At 39.7% G+C, this 14,777-nt stretch overlaps 1 protein-coding gene across 2 annotated transcripts in view; it reads left to right on the top strand.

Annotated features, from left to right (window-relative positions):
* The window catches only part of LOC144091182 (transmembrane protein 132C-like), a 149,180-nt gene that overhangs the window by 13,661 nt on the left and 120,742 nt on the right, over nucleotides 1–14,777 (top strand). The window lies entirely within an intron of this gene.

Here is a 14,777-nt window from a genome sequence, read left to right as displayed (position 1 = left end):
TTGCTATACTACAAGTCTATGAGTCTATGGGAAACCTACAGTTTTTAATTTTCGTTTTGAAATAGGGAATATGTCTGTGACATCTGGTTTAATTTTCCACTCTACTGTATATCCTCAACTCATCGTGTTTTTACTTAGGTACTGGGGGTTCTTAGTTCGCGTATGATTATCATTCCTACTGCACCGATATGACCTGTGTCTTTAGATGCTTTTGTAAAAAAACATTTTTAGGCCGTAGAGAAAAATCAGATGGAGAACATTAAGTTAGGTGAGAAATGTTTGTCTCCATACGACAAACTACATTCTTTGCTGCTGTAGAAATTTACATAATTGTACACTTTTTGTGACGTTAAAATGTCACATATTTGTACCATCATAAACCGGGGAACTTTTATTCTATCAGATGCAAAAATATATTTAGTAATCCCTCCAATATCGCAGATAATGTAGACCAGACATTGCCACAATAATCCAAATACTGCGAAGTAGGATCACCTCTATTATTAGTGCCATACTACTTATTGTCGGGCCTATACAAAAATACAAGTACACAATTACAGTTATCAAGAAGTGTATTTATTAGATATTACAATTATATGCATATGAAAAGAATGTAATGTATTAATATCTAAATATAATCTATGAATAAAAAAATTAAATACTTTAAGTACTATACTCACAGTGAAAATAGTTCCTCTCTGCTTGATTTAAATAATATTAAAAAAACTGGTTATTGGGAGCTTTGGTCCAAGTCTTCTTTGTTAGATTTGAGAGGCATTGGATCATTGATGGAATCTTCAGGTGGCACCGTAGAGGCAAGAGGAAGAGCTTTTTCCTGCGAGAGGTTTTCGGCGCACCATTTCTTTTCTTGTACAAATATGCTTTTGTACAAGGACATGTACGTAACTGTCAAGACGACTGCCACATTCAAAGACTCCGACCATGTTGTCATCAATCTCAGGGACCCATTGTTACAAACTGCATGCCAGATTGAAGCTCTCCTGCAGATATCTTAAAGGAAGACCACATTCTTCATCCTCATCCTCGTTGTTGTCCGCTGTGTCTTCTTTCTCACTCCCATAATGCCAGCTTCATGGCCTTATCTATGGCGTAAATCCCTCATAAAGCTGGTTCATTTTTTTTGTTACTACTCGCTTGGTGTCCTTGGAAGAGAATCGTTTTGCCGTTTTCTGAATGTTCGCTTCTTCTTACTAGATTCATTTATTCCACTATGGCGTGCTACGCCTCTACCATATGTAGCAACGTCACTTTTTCGGTTAGCGTCATCATGTCTCGTTTTTTTCTTGGGCTCATTGGATGCCTTAGATGGCCCAGGACGCTTAGGAAGCATTTTCAACGGCAACTGAAAAAATACAAACAAAACTGGAATAGGCTCGATGTAGTCTTTCTTCACAGGTGATATGCGCGACGGGAAATTCACTCGCAACAAATTGGGAAAAGGCAAGATGTCATCCTTCTCTGGTTTTTTATATGTTTCGGCGTGTCATTCTTCTACGGTGAAATGAATTCCGCCATTTTTTCATCCCCTATCTTCCACAGTCGAGTTGCAGTGTGAAATATGAACTTTTTATTTTTTTATACTGAATATAAAAAACAATGTACTGAAGCTGTGAATGTTGAAGCCGCGAAGTGGTCAAAGGATGACGATAGACATAAACTATGGCTTGCCACAAAGGTTATGTATACATTTGAGGATATCCAAATAAGAATTATAAATGTTAATGCCCTTGTTAGAGTAAAATGCAGCTTAAATCTGGAAATTGCATTGCAAGACTCAAGTCTCCGCTTGGCAGCAGTTTTTCTTGCTTCTTTTACAGAGTCTACTGTTGAATAAAGCTTTGCTTCCCATAAATAGGAGACAATCATTCTCCTTATTGGTCAATGGATCGTTTAGAGTGATGTGTTCATCAATAGGCTGTAGTTTCCATAGACTAGTTACAATTCTTCAGTGGAAAAGCGACCACCATCTTTGTTCTATTGCTTATTAATTTTATTTGTTTTTTTAACACCTTTTTAAAGTTAAGAATGCTGAACAGTGGCTTAGCATGCAATCGTCTTGTATAATATATATGTATAAAACAATGTCATTTGTTTGATGTGTAAGAGCAGAGAAAACCATAAATACAATCCAGTATTTGGAGGTAATGACCGACTGACATGAGGCAGATATTTGTAATAAAATGCAAGTTTACAAGATTGCCCTACTTCCTTGTAATATCAGTAATACGAATATTACCCTGCACTTCGACTCTATTAGTCTTCATGTGCTTGTGTATAACAAATGTCAAAAAATGGATGCACTTATTACTGGTGTAATTTTTTTCTGATCAAACATTTTCTTTATCATCAGAAGTCTGAGAAATAACTGATTTGCATCTTTAAATACTTAGTGTTTTTTGCATGACAACTTGTTTTGAAAGTGCCAAAAAGCCAGTTTATTTAGTCCTTTCTGGAAAATTGGCTTCAATGCACAGCTGACTTAATCTTATTAATTATTTAATATTTAATTTTGAAAAACACTTCAGATTGGCCATCAGTGGAATGGGTGTGTTGTTGGAAATCTCACCGATTGGCAATGCATGTTGACTTTGACACATCACAGAGATGTGGATTACAATCGTTTGTCAATTACACCAAGCTTCGTTATTTCATAATTATCTTATTTTCTGAACCGCTTTATCATCATTAGGGTCGCAGGGCGTGCTGGAGCCAATCCCATCTGTCTCCGGGCCAGAGGCGGGGGACACCTTGAATCGGTGGCCAGCCGATCGCAGGAAACAAAGAGACGGACAACCATGCACAGTCACACCCATACCTAGGGACAATTTACAGTGTCCAATCAGCCTACTATGCATGTTTTTGGAATGTGGGAGGAAATCGGAGTACCCGAAGGAAACCCACGCAGGCCCGAACATGCACACTCCACACAGGTGGACCGACCTGGACTTGATCCCAGGACCCCCGGGTTATCCTGGGTTTTCTCCAGGTAGTCCAGTTTCCTCCCACATCCCAAAACATGCAGGGTAGGCTGGTTGAAGACTCTAAATTGCCCCAAGTTATGAGTGTGAGCGTGAATGCTTGTCCGTGTCCTCGTGCTCTGCCTTTGGCTGGTCACTGATTCAGTGTGTCCCCTGCCTGGTGCCTGTAGTTAGCTGGGATAGGATAATGGGTTCAGGAAATTAATGGATGAAAGAATGGTAGACAGAAGAAAAGCCATTTGACAAATAAACAAAGAGTCCAATTTGCAGTTGCAGGATAAAATGTCTACTTTATGACAACTCCATCCATTGTGGCTATTGTTGATGGAATCAATTAAACAAAATTATACAATAACTGCTTGCAGGATAAAATGTCTACTTTATGAAAACTCCATCCATTGTGACTATTGTTGATGGAATTAATTATACAAAAACTGGTTGCTTATAGAATTGATGCTACCCTGTTCCCTATTACTACTATGTTGAACTTTCCGTATTATATATTCACTCAGGAAAAAAAACAAACAAACATGTAAGATGCTTAAAAGGGACACCGTCAAGAGGGATATATTTGAAATGGGTGGGCTTGTGCTATCGAAAAAGCGGTGGTGATCTGAAATACACAGGGCGTCCACACTCTCACGGGTAGATACTGACAAAAAATGTGTTAACCTTTTTCTTTTATCTGATTGTGTAGGTTCAATATAATTTCTATTTGATTTTCAGGGTGTCTGACAAGTATTTACTTGCAAATTTTTAATTGTTAGTTATGCTCATAGTCACTAGTTCTACTACTGATGTACGATCCCTTCCAAGTTTGAGGCCTGTGAAGATATTTGCCCGCAGAGAGAGACGGGCTTTGTGTGATCGTCTCAGTGTAACTATGTTTACTCTTGGTAGCTGGTACTAGAGGCTTTAACGGTGGCATACTGAATGCAGTGATGTGGCGGCCAAGCGGCAGTACATCCCCTCACATCTTAATACGGACAGACTGAGAAATATTTCATGTTCAGTTCACCTCACATTGGCTATTCTTTAAGCTCTAGTATTATGACGAAGATAAATATATAATTTATTTTAAGATGGCGCCGTCCGTTCTTATTCATTTTTTTGTGTTTTACAGCCTTTCTATCTTTTCTTTATTACATTTTACTATTTCTTAATACATTCCTTTGTACTTTATACTTTTTACTTTAATGTTTTTACAACTTTCTTTGTCCTATTAGCTTAGTTTCTTTCTGCTAGTTCTTGTCTGGAACCATTCAGCCATGCCTTCGCTGTCATACACATGGGACCAGCTGTGAACAATACGCAGCAGAAAGAGCAACACCTTAATGCCGCTGGAAATCCGGAGCTGGACAAAAGTGCCGGGAGAAGAAGTGATGCTAGAGTCTCCAATCAGCCTACCATGCATGTTTTTGGAATGTGGGAGGAAACCGGAGTACACGGAGGAAACCCACGCAGGCCCGGGGAGAACATGCAAACTCCACACAGGTGGAGGTGACATGAATTTTAATCCAGGACCCCAAAGCTGTAAGGCCGACGTGCAAACCACTCTCGCCACCGGGCCGCCCTATGTATATAATTTTCGTTTAAATACTTCAAAAAGAAGTATGTTACTCAACAAGACCAAGCATGATTCACTTATGCACTTTGTGTGACTTTTGCCTTGATACTATACAGTATGTATACACGTTTCCGCTGTACTTAATTATGCCCCGAAGCTAGTAAACTGTTATCCTTCCAAAAGTTCTCATCCAGAAGGTTGCCTCTTACCAGCAGGCTGTGCTGACCTGACATGCATAGCAAGGTTTATCCTGAATAGAATCCTTTATCTACATTTCGACTTTGTCCATTGCATCCTCTGTCCTACCGCCCACAAACCCATTACTTTGAATCTTCAGATGTGTATGGCCTTTCTTCTCTTTTTGAATTTAATTACCAGACCGGCGTACATTCATTCTCACCAGCATCAATCCAAATAGAAAAGGAATAGCCAATATGCCGCCTGCTCAGGTTGCTCTCATGCACTGGAAAACCACCAAACCCAAGAAGGCAAAGTGTGTCACGCTGCACATTCCCTTTTCTGCATTTATGCTGCGGGCAGCTACTGAGCTTCATTCACTGTATCTCCACTGCAATTTTCTAGGCTTTTGCCAATGCCAAAACTGTACACTGGTCAATCATTTTGCAATTGCAACATTTATCTGATGCTTTAAGGGCTTTGGCAAAATACCTGATCAGATTATCCCAAATATCTGATCATTGGTGAGCCTGATGTCTGTTTTCAGATACGTAATCCATGCTAAGCGCTCGTATGCACGCTTCCCAAACTAAACGTTGGTCCAAGTACAATGCTTAACTGCCTCCGTAATGCAAGCCATCGATCGGTACAGTGTTGAAGTTAGTGCAATGTTAACATTCACAAAGACACAAGGCGTATTCACACCTGCCTTGTTTGGTCCAGACCAAACCTAAAAAGTCAATCGTGCATGCCTTTTGGGCTGGTGTTAATACAAACCAGCAAACTGCCACAGGCCAAACATCCAGTCTGAGACTTTACCAAAGAGCGAGGTGGTCTCTGTTGGTTTTCGAGCAGACGGTGGTATAGTTGCTGGAATCATACACCTATTTAAATGTAACAGGCTTCCGTAGCAACATTAGGCATTATGAGAAAATGTTTTTTTGGTTGGTAGTACGTTGGATTTGGGGTTTGACATGGCACGATGAGGTATTCACACATAAAATACAGACATTGCATCAAAACCATAGCTTGATTATTTAATTCCATATTTTACAGTGTGACCCCACCCAGACCATTTTGTTCAACGATTGAATGATGTTTGCACATCCTTGAACGCTTACTTACAAAAATTCCAAAGTGAAAAGGAACCACACCATAACAGTCCAGTACAATGTATTTTCTTCCCAAAGAATGCCAACTATGGACTTTCCTGGTGTCAATATGCCCTTAAAGTTGATATAATGTAAATGTCGATGACTTTGTCCTTTGTACTGCAGCCACCTCGGTGTCCAGTCCTTCAGGATTTCCTTGGGCAGATCTCAATAGATCCAGGTCATATTGGAGCGCTAAACATTTAGAAATGACTCAAACAACTTAACCATTTTAATTAAAAAAATTAATTGACCTTTTTTGGATCCCATGGTTGGTCAATGGGATTTTATATAATACACTTTTAACGAACAATGAAGGGGCGATCACATAATCTTTATATATAAATACAGCCTCAAAATGTATCTTGATGAATACACAGTGATTAAAATGTTTCCAACGATTGTTCCGTTCTGTGCCACAGGGAATACTTCCAGTATTTAAGTCAGTTAATATCAGAAAATGACTTTGTACCTAAGAACCTTGTGAGCTTTACTTAAGTGCAGCAAGTGACATATACTTTTACTTTCTTTACTTTCTGTGAATATGCTATACCTTTGCTCCATTCCATGTACTTTGTACATTTTGTTTGATTCTTGACCCACACTTCCTCCAAATGCCCAATTCACCACCGCTATAAGCATGTCCAGGGTTAAATATGGGCCCAGTGCTTCTCTAAGAGATAAATTACGTCTTAAACGGGTGGGGAGCCAAGTGTATCTGAAGCTGAGAGATTTAAACAGAGACATGAAATCCATTTGGTTTCACTGTGGACTTGAAGCGGAGTGAAAGAACACTAGTAGGAGCTCTTGGTAACAGTCGATGGTCTCTCGGGCATCAGGATTTTCTCCAGAGTTTGCCACTGGACTGACACCATGTGCGCTTCATGTCTCCAGTAAGCGCGGGGATACACATGCCACTTTAATTTAAGCTAACGGATGAGCTCGCCGGTTTGTCCCCTCATGTCTTTACCCTCACAGTGTGAGGTGTGACTTTCATCAGGAGATTCATTTTCTTTTCCTTATCCTTTCTGCGGTGGTTATGTGAGCCGGCCTCCCCCGAGATTCGCTCTCGTATTGATTTTTCTTTTTTTAAATGAGGCAATATAACAGCTAGACAATATCTCTATAGGATTGAAATGTGACATTTTCACATTCATAACTCAATGTCATCATTGATAAGGCTTTATGTGGCAATTGTAAATTGAGTGAATATATAACAAAAAAGAGCTTCTTATTGCTAGTTATTATAAGGTATAAAGCATAACAACACAGTAATGTGTTTAGATGTAAAAGTAAATAATTATGTACACATTTTCTAAAAGAATGAAAGAATCCTCTTGATTTCTAAGTGTCGAAACATTAAATAAAGGGTCAACGGTTGATCTGCAGAAGTACTGGTCGGAAGTAGTGGACGGCGAACCTCAAAGATGAAAAAAGCGCGCACTAAAAAAAAACTATTTGGTAGGCAATTCATTACAAAGACAAAAAAGGTACCCTGCTCCTTGTCACATATGACGTGTATATCAAACTACTGCACATATTTATCTTGGGTAGGTTAGTTCATCATTAATGCTTATACCTTTCAATCTATAAAGCTAATTTCAACAATTCCCACCCTGATATTCTACAGTCAGGAGATGCTTTCATATGTAGATGTTATTAAATTATGCTCTAGTGATCTCATTAGATTTCCATTTACATTTAGAGATGTTTTTAACGCTCTGCCCCTCCTGGACCCTCGTAACACGTTTTCTGCCGCAATCGCTAGATTCTGATGACCCAACAGATTCTTCTAATATGTTCTTCCCATCAAAGCCGGCGCTAGCGCCATGCTGGTCTTTACATTTATATATATATATATATATATATATATATATTTTATACTTTAAATTGGGTTTAGCTGGTTAATCAAGCGGGAAAGATACCATTTGAAGGCGCTAATTTTGTCACGTCATAGCATTTTATTTTTTTATTGAACGCCTGAAGGTGAGAGATAGCATTGTTCATCATACATGGATCAAATTTCTTTACATTCTTGGACACTCTAAATTGCCCTTAGTTAGTGCATGGTTTTCCGTGCCCTGCGATCGTCTGGCCACCGATTCAGGGTGTCCCCTGCCAGCCGGGATGGGCTCCAGCACCCCCCGCCACCCTAACGAGGATAAAGCGGTTCGGAAAATGAGAAAAATTTGATGAGATTTCCTTACATTCAACGAAATTGTAATGTCACGCTTCAAATCACAACTGTATTTTGGTTGTCTCCTTTCTTTTTGGTGTTATAGAGGTGAAAAATTTCCATGAATGTACAATGCATCCAATAAATCAACATTTTGATGATGGGGAAATACCTAAGGCTTCTTCCAGCAAACTGGTAGATATTTTGTTAGAGTGCAAAAAAATGCATGACATTAATTTGGGATAATGCTGCCTTTATTTGTTATTATTATAGTCAATACCACTTGTCATGTCAAAAATTGCACGTGAATGTTCCCTAAAATAATGGAGAGCGAACAAGTTGTGGGAATAAACTATCCGATTTTTATGATTTATCCTCACATACCTATTGGTTTCACACCTGCATAATTATGGAGTGTACTAAAAAAGTCTTATATTTTTACCTAAAGTCATAAACAGCCTCTCATGTCTTGGCCACCTGGCTTTCTCATATCTCGAAATTTGTCTCGTATCTCGAGATAATTATTTGCTCGAAATTTTACTCGTATCTCGAATTGCTTGTATGTCGGGGTGCTCGTATGTCGAGGTACCACTGTATATGCCATTTTCAGAACAAACAAAAATGAAATTTGGGTCTGTCAATTTTTTTTGTCACAACCACAAAACCACATACATAGGACGCACCAGTTATTAAAGCGTCTGCTTTTCCAGAGGATGTGAAAACACCAAAAATTATACTTCTCTTTTTGAACTTTAATGTTATCACATCTGCAGAAAAAAAATACAAAATTATTTTCTCAGTGAAATAAAAGAACAAAGAGGAGTCATTTTTCTGTTTCAAAATGAATTTTTGTGCACCATTCCTGACATCAGTGAGAGTTGGTGGCCATAATAGACGTAAAAGTAGACACTTTCATGTATTTCAGAGCAGCAAACGTCCAATAACAGGGGTGCTGCCGCACTGATATATTTTTGCGTGTAAAAACAACAACTAATTTAAACAAAAAAAAGCAGCCTCGAGCAGCAGCCTTTAAAAAAAGGGGTTTCCAGTTGTATTCTGCATAAAGAAACACGCATTCATTATTTATCTTGGAGCTTTGAGTTGATGAGAGGATGATTCTCATTGGCTGAACTTGCAGAGTGATTGATAGTTTAATGATAGCTCTTTTTAGAGAAAGCACTGAATCTAATTGAGAAAGTTAAAAAACAGTCAACCATCTGTCACCGGCCATTGTTTAATCATGTCGAGTAAGAGTACATTTGTACCATCATGCTTCTGAATTTTATTGCGGAGAAAGTCGTTAGCTCTCAAAGGTACCATCGATTATGATCATTGCATTCCTTTAAGCGCATTCATTTCTTTTGTTACCCATCAAAGGATGAATTAGCTGCAGTACACACAGAATGAAAACTATAACAGATAAGGTATGTATATTAATATTCATGTATGAAACTGATGCTGTTTTTCAATTTGCTCGCAGCTCTTGTAATATTTTTTTTCCGCTGCTTTTTCCACCCCAATATAATATTACAGAGGAAAATAGAATGTCAGAGTGAAGGGAGATGGTCTAACTCTGCAGGTGCAGAATTGCAGGCTTCTAATTTAGAATCGAACTTAAGGTGCGAAGGATTCCGTTTGGAATCTCATTGCGTTTTTTCATTCCTGACAGTTACTTTTCTGCTTGCGTACAATGCAATATATTATTTTATTTGATGTGGCTAAATATGGATGCAGTAGGAGGAGAACATCATTGAATTGCTATACACCTTTTCCATACTTAATTTTGTGCAGATTACAATATTCTGATGAATTGGCCATTGAGAATGATTTGTGTTGTGGCCAATCAGTTGCAGCGGCATGGCAACGCAAATCTCTTCGCAGTTCTGCAGCTGTGGGATTGAATCCAGCTCTAACCTTGAGCATATTCATTTCATTCATTCATTTTCTGAACCTCATTAGGGTCGCGGGGGTGCTGGAGCCTATCCCAGCTGACTCCGGCCAGAGGTGGGGGACACCATGAATCGGACACCATTTTTAAAATCATCCCGTTTTATATTATCCTTTTTATAAAGGATAATAGTTACTTTCATATGATTAAATAACGAGAAGAGTATTTTTTTACTCACTTACAAAAGGTTGAAGTTTAAAATTTGAAAAACAAAAGATGTGATAGTTATTGATATCAAGTGTTTTTTTTGTTTAATCGTGATACCAATTTTTTTTCATCTCGCCCTGGCCTAGCGTATATCATTAAATATACTTTCTTCTTATTGAACTTCCTCATTGTGTGATTTGATTATGAGACCGAGTACATTTAGACAATAAAACGAGCATCCTTCAAAGCTCTGCCACGAAAATAAAATGAATCAATTTCCATAATGTATACTAATCTAATTTTGAGCAGCCGGGCTAATCAAAAATCAGCCCCCCCAACTTGTGTTGTGTACCCATCTATTTCCATTACATTGTACATAGTGGTGAAAAGACACAGTGGATGTGGACCACTGAATATTCAGCAACTCTTTGTAGACTAATTATAATTTGTGCCTTCATAAACTTGGGGGACTAGATTTGGTGACTGAGGAAGGCAGAATGGAAAATAATAGATTTTCTTGCTTTGATGCTGTTGTGCTGTGTCCACAAGTGTCTGATGAGGAGCAGCGTGAAATAAAGAAATACATTTTCCTTCCCCCTTTTGTATGATAATTTAGGTTAGAGCGTCGGGCTGTGCCGAATGCCCATCTCGGCAGTGGGATTGCAGGAAAAGCTATTCTGGGTTTGGGAAAAAATATACGTATATATAAACAGATAAAATAATGAGACATTTTATTGGTCCAGGTCATGTTTTGGTGTTATGGCATTATCATGAAAAATAATGCTGCGTTGTGAAAGGAACATCGAAATGGCCCCCAGCAGGCTTCGCGCACTGCGAAATCGGAAACGAGTTAATTATGGAGAAAGCTTATTCAAAGTATAGGTTGATGATTAATGCCAACACAGAAATGTTCACACATTTTCACACTCATACATGCGCACCCATGCCGTGTGCAGTGACATACTAGGTATTTTTATCATAGGCTGTTTAAGACTAAAACAAAGTGGACCTTAATTTTCTTATACTAGTTTGCAATAAAACTTTAGTAAACGCTTCAAGTCATCACAATACTCTATCATGACTTGATGGACGAGTGTTCAGTCAGATTTTGTTCCCTTATCTGATTTTGCTACCCAGGCTTTTTCTGATAGACATGTCTATCGATTTTTGATGCAAATTTTGCCACCAATGTTCCCTCTAATTTTTTGTTTGTCTGGGCAGAATGACAACCTCCCTGAGCACACTGAGTACCGGTTTGAGCAACATCATCATTGCTCGCTATGGGCACACACCAGTATCACACCTGGCATAAGCAGGTGCATGTCTACTACACATAAATGATTTAGTAATAATAAAATGTAATGATTAATATCTATGAATGGGCGGCCCGGCGGATGAGTGGTTCGCGCGTCGGCCTCACAGCTAAAAAAAAATAAAAATAAGAATGGGATTTTATTTTTTGCGCTCCATATGATTTGCTGTGCACAGAGAAGACGAGAGTAGTGCGCAGCTTAGAGGGAACATTGGCGTCCACTATATACTGTATTTGATATCGCGTTAATGTTACGTTGTGAATACATTTTCTTTCTTGCTTCCATTCACCTATAAAAATGCTCCCGTTACTCAATACATGAACAGATTGACGGTATTCCCATCAATCTCCCTGTGACGGTAAGGATAGCTATTTTGGATGTGTTTTTGTTTTTGTTACTTTTTGGCAGAAATACATTTTGGTGATTTGATCTTTCCCAATCAAATAAATCCTGTTGAGTGCTTTCATCACTGGTTTTTGAGAGATTCTGGACAAAGGGAATAACACAAATTATGGGAATAACACAAATGTCCAAAGAACTGCAAAGTAGAAAGTTTTGATAGGTAAGAAAATAGGACAGAACACTGGCCACCAATTCAGGGTGCCCCTACCCCCTTGCCAAAAGTCATCCGTGATAGACTACAGGTCAGCTAATGAGAACAAGCGCTGAAGATAGATGATGCGCAGCTCCCCAAACCTCCGGTCCAACCGTGGTGGAAGGCAGCTTGCTACTAAATTATTTTAGAATGAATTTGATCAATGGAATTGAATTGAATGCCTTGATTGTTATTATACAGGTATAATGGGATTTAAAGCTTCACCATGAAGTGCACAAATAAAAAATAAATAAGTCATCAACACAATATATAGTCAACATAAATAAGTGTTCACATAAATAAGTAGTCAGCTACAAAAAGGGACTAAAGTGGCTGGCAGCCTATGGAGTTTTAGTGCAAGTACAAGATAATAAATTAGTCTAGATTAGGTCCTACTAGGACCTAGGACCTCTGTGCAGAACCCGAGTTGAATATGGGAACAAACTGTCCTTGAGTCTATTTGTTTTGGCTGTTATGGTTCTGTAGCATCTGCCAGAAAGCAGCAGGTTGAAGAGGTGGAATCAGTGATGTGTATTGTCTTTTATGATACTCTTTGCCTTTCCTCACAGGCACTGGAATTTGTTGATGGTTGACAGGCGAGGTAGGGGGACGAACTTTTGGGCTGTGCTAATCACCCTCTGCAGTCTTTTCCTGTCTGCTTCTGTGCAGCTTGAGTGCAACACAGACAGTAGGTCAGCATGCTCTCAACGGCTGACCAATAGAAGTTCACCAGGAGGTTGGTGTTTAGTTGCTCCTTCCTGAGTAGTCTCAGGAAATGTAGCCTCTGCTGTGCCTTCTTTATGAGTACTGTAGTGTTTGCTGCTCAAGTGGGGCCAGAAGAGATATGGACCCCCAGAGATTTGAAAGTATACACTCGTTCCACACATTCGCCGTTAATACACGGTAGGGGGGGGTGTTCTGGGCAGGAACAGCCTTGTTTGGTCGGAGGTCAAGGATGAGTTCTCTGGTTTTGGAAACGTTCAGCGCCAAGTTCTCGCTGGGTCTAATGACCTCTTTGTAGGCCGTTTCATTCCCCTCTGTGATCCCCACCACCGTTGTTCTGCAAATTTCACAATGATGTTCTCAGGGTGCGTGGGTCTGCAGTTGTGTGTGCAGAGCGAGCAAAAGAGAAAGTCCCTCAATCCAGGAACAGATGGAAGGTGGGAGCCCCAGTTTGGCTTCATTTATTCATTCATTTTCTGAACCGCTTCATCCCCACTAGGGTTGCGGGGGGGTGCTGGAGCCTATCTCACCTGACTTCGGGCACCAGGCAGAGATGGTTCAACCAGCCTACCTTGCATGTTTTTTGGAATATGGGATGAAATCAGAATAAATTGAGAAAATCCATGCAAGCCTGGGAAGAACCCAAAACTGTGAGGCTGACGTGCTAACCACTCAACCGCCGGGATATTGGCCAGTTTCATTGGAAATTTAAGTGTCAAATATTTTGGCACATTGGCTGGCGACCAGTTCAGGATGTCCCTTGCCTGCTGCCTATATTTTGCCTGTATAGGCTTTAGCACCATTCACAACCCTTATGAAGATAAGTGGTATGAGGAATCAATATTTTGGCACAGCTGTCTTTTGCTTTGGCAGGAAAAAGTATGATTTCACTTTATACATGATGCAAGACTGCACAGTTATAAATTGATACTGACTTGTTTTTTTTTTTACACTCAGCTTTGTTTTCCTCCACATATGGAGCAGGTGACAAAAGAGCAGAAATACAGAAATCCCTCGTGTACATGCACACCTACACCCATTATACCTGAAGCTGCCATACGTAATATAGTAATTCATTCATCTTAAGTACTATCCTCATAAAGGTAGTGGGGGTTGCTGGAGCCTATCCCAGATGACTTCAGGTGAAAGGAAGACTACAGCCTAGACTGGTTGCTAGTCAGCTGTATGGCACACACGTAATATAATCTAAAAGTTTATTATGCATAGTGACTTTTTGTTATTGTTATGGGAGAGGCTACGGCTTTTGATGCAGAAGGTTTAGTCTACCTGTAAATGTGAGTAAATAACTGAAGTTAATCTTGAATGCAGCCATCAAATGCGGGGTACATTGTTGTCCAAGGCTGGATAAATGCAGAGTGATGTCATGAAAGGCATCTTTTGGTTCCTTCACGATTACATCTAATCTCATCTCATTTTCTGAACCGCTTTATCCTCACTATGGTCGCGGGGGGTGCTGGATCCTATCCCAGCTGACTTCGGACCAGAGGGGGGGGACACCCTGAATTGGTGGCCAGCCAATCGCAGGGCACAAGGATGCAAACATCCATTCACGCTCACCCTCATACCTAGGGGGAATTTAGAGTGTCCAATCAACCAACCCTGCATGTCTTTGGAATGTGGGAGGAAACTGGAGTACCCGGAGAAAACCCATGCAGGAGAACATGCAAACTCCACACAGGTGGACCGACCTGGATTTGAATCCAGGTCCCCCACTGTGAGGCCGGCGTGCTAACCACTCAGGAGCCGGGCCGACCTTACGATTGCATATTAGCGTTTATTCAAGTAATTCCACAACAAATCGGTCATGGCCAGTGTTAAGAATGACTACCATTGGTCCCAATAAACTACAGTCTGAAAAAATCACTTACTGTGAGTTGAAGATGGAGGTTATTCATAAACGTAAGGAAAAGCAGTCCCGATGTGCAGTGAAAATATTGACTCTGCATGGCTAAGACAATCA

The sequence above is a fragment of the Stigmatopora argus genome, chromosome 16, assembly GCF_051989625.1.
Source record: "Stigmatopora argus isolate UIUO_Sarg chromosome 16, RoL_Sarg_1.0, whole genome shotgun sequence".
NCBI lineage: Eukaryota > Metazoa > Chordata > Actinopteri > Syngnathiformes > Syngnathidae > Stigmatopora > Stigmatopora argus.
The sequence above is the reverse complement of the archived record's forward strand: the minus strand, read 5'-3'. Positions and strand labels throughout refer to the sequence as shown.